General features: G+C 40.5%; 1 protein-coding gene across 1 annotated transcript in view; it reads left to right on the forward strand.

Annotated features, from left to right (window-relative positions):
- The window catches only part of LOC122249971 (uncharacterized), a gene marked incomplete in the record, with an annotated part of 91,064 nt that overhangs the window by 88,359 nt on the left and 205 nt on the right, over window positions 1-2,500 (forward strand). The window contains 1 exon segment of the mRNA XM_086540888.1: window positions 1-2,500. This exon segment is cut by the window's left edge and continues 335 nt beyond it; it is cut by the window's right edge and continues 205 nt beyond it.

Raw genomic sequence — 2,500 nt, forward strand, 5'->3', positions numbered from 1 at the left:
TTGAGGTTCATAGTATTTCGAAGGTTATGTGTATGAGGAAGACGCATGTAGGTGGATATGTGTGTAAGCGTGCGTATGCATGCGTATGCGCAGACACATACATACGTCTATATTCATGCATATTCCGTTCTTTTCTGATATTCAAGAGCAACATTTCATATACACACTATTTCCCACGGCAGTCACTATGAAGGCGTGAGTCATTAAGCCTCGATCGCCTTCGGAATATCCCAAAATTATACCCAGTCTTTGTAAATACTCTCGGCTGTCACTTCACTATTTGTTGAACAGCGTCTCCATGTGCAGAAGAGTCTTTCTGATGCTGTAAACAAGAGCAGTAGGTGTCCATGAAGTGAAGAGTGTATCACGGAGCAAAAGTCGGTCCTTCGTTAGAGAGAACAAAACAAAATTATTAGAACGCTAGTCACATGGCAATAACATCAGCGGGATGGTTAGATGGACGGAGATGGTATATGTCATATTACTAGGTGTCATTCTATATCAGAACATATTTGCTGGTGTTCCTGTAGGTACAACTACCCTCAAGTAGACGCCCATGAAGCATGCGGAACACAGCCAGTGGGCGGCCTGGTCGGTCTCCGCAGCCCTCAAACTAGGCTGACGAACCAACATGAAAGGGAATCTGTAAAAGGAATGGCAAGGCTGCCTTACGATAGCACGCTCACTTTGCCGAGCGCTGCGACATTTTATTTTACTTATTCCCTGCCAAATGTTCTGGTGAAGAGAACAGATGCATTTGGAAAACAGCCCCAGAGTGTTTCAATGTTATTTCCATTTTGCAAATTCTAATTTGATTTTTATATAACAAAACAATATAAGCTACGCAACAGATATATTAGTTTATTAATGAAAGATGAATAAATAAATAAATATATATATATATATATACATACATAAAACCTTGTTTAGTACTTAGTGCCTTTTGCGTGGCGTCACACACCATCTAGTAGTACTACACTACTGAAATAGTCTTATGAATTAAGGCTTCTGCTTAGCCTTAAAATGTCTAAACTGTAAGTGATGGCCATCTAAAATGCCTGCAACTTGCACTGAGGTCTGATCCGTCATCTCACACATATGTCAAGTGGGTTGCCATATGTCACATAACTGTTTGCACGCCATCTGTATTGTGTGTAACCTCGTCGAATATTAGCTTCACCTGTGTTTCCCGTCACCTCTCGGGGCCCGGTAACATCTGAGCGTCAGGCGGCGCGGACACACGCTCAAGGCGGTCTAACCAAGAAACGAGGAGGACATCTCAGGGCTGTACGTTCGCCCTCAGGATTCGAGAGCGCCCAGCCTAGCCAGTGACACGGACTCTTCATGCAAACGATACTGGAGAAGTGACTCACCCTGTGCATAACGATACAAAAGAGTCAGTCCTGTGAATACTGTTATAAAAGTGGTTGTCTTATGTGCAACTTTTTTCAGATGTTATATTTGTGTACAAGACTGCGAGATGTTGTTAATGGTCAGTCTTGTTTGTAGAAGATGAAGGCTGCCTCTTTATGTTCAGCGTTACAGGGACCGACCTTGCGTTTAGCTGCAAGGAGGTGTTTTGCATCTTGTAAGGCACTCTTCTTGAAAAATATATTGTGCTACATCTCCGATAAATACGGAGCGTGTTGAAGATATGATTTTTTCAGTGTCAGTGTCAGTTCTCAAAACTTCATTCATACAAAGTGTTCTGTTAGACCTCGTGCTGGTTACAGGTATTGTTCTCTGAAAGTTCTTACATGTACTTTTTTTTTAAATCCTGTGCTGAACCATGTCAAGTTGATACTTGTGTTGGAACTGTAAACCACTGATAACTTATTTGTGTAATGTTGGTCTTCCGTGAAACTTCCTTTCAAAAGGATATATCAATGCTGACGTAAGGACATAGCATTAATATCTACTTTCCCTGTAGCGGCGTGTGTATGAAACAGATGAAGTACGTTTAGGAATATGACATTGCGAGGCTGCAACTCTTGTGCGCCTCGCCAGTTGGATCTGTTCTGTTCAGATGAATGTGTAAAAAAACATTATACTTTATGTAAATGTGTGTTCTCACATCTGTGTCATGCCTGTGTATAAGCCTACACGAAAATGATCCCAACAATTTCTTTGCATTACAGACATTTGAATCCTACTTTAAAGGGTTCAAAATTTAAGTCATGTCTTGGGAGCTTGTACTTGCATAACTCTACGTGCGCTGTACAAAAGATGCATGTAATTTTGTACATAAATGTAGATATACTTGTGAATATATATGAAGTGTATCAGTAGATGTATGGGGTACATGTTTACGCATGTCAGAAGTGCATTTTCTAATGTATGAAATTACTGAGATAAAAAACAAACAAACAATACAAATTAACTCAAAGTAACAATATATAAAGTTTGAACAAACTGACACACGGGATCGACCTATACAGTAAACTTTTACACAGGATGCGTTGAACACTGCTTGGTACCCTTCCGTGCTGCTTCTCCATCG

The sequence above is a fragment of the Penaeus japonicus genome, unplaced genomic scaffold (assembly GCF_977035675.1).
Source record: "Penaeus japonicus unplaced genomic scaffold, GWHDUDI00000001_assembly GWHDUDI00000010, whole genome shotgun sequence".
Taxonomy (NCBI): domain Eukaryota; kingdom Metazoa; phylum Arthropoda; class Malacostraca; order Decapoda; family Penaeidae; genus Penaeus; species Penaeus japonicus.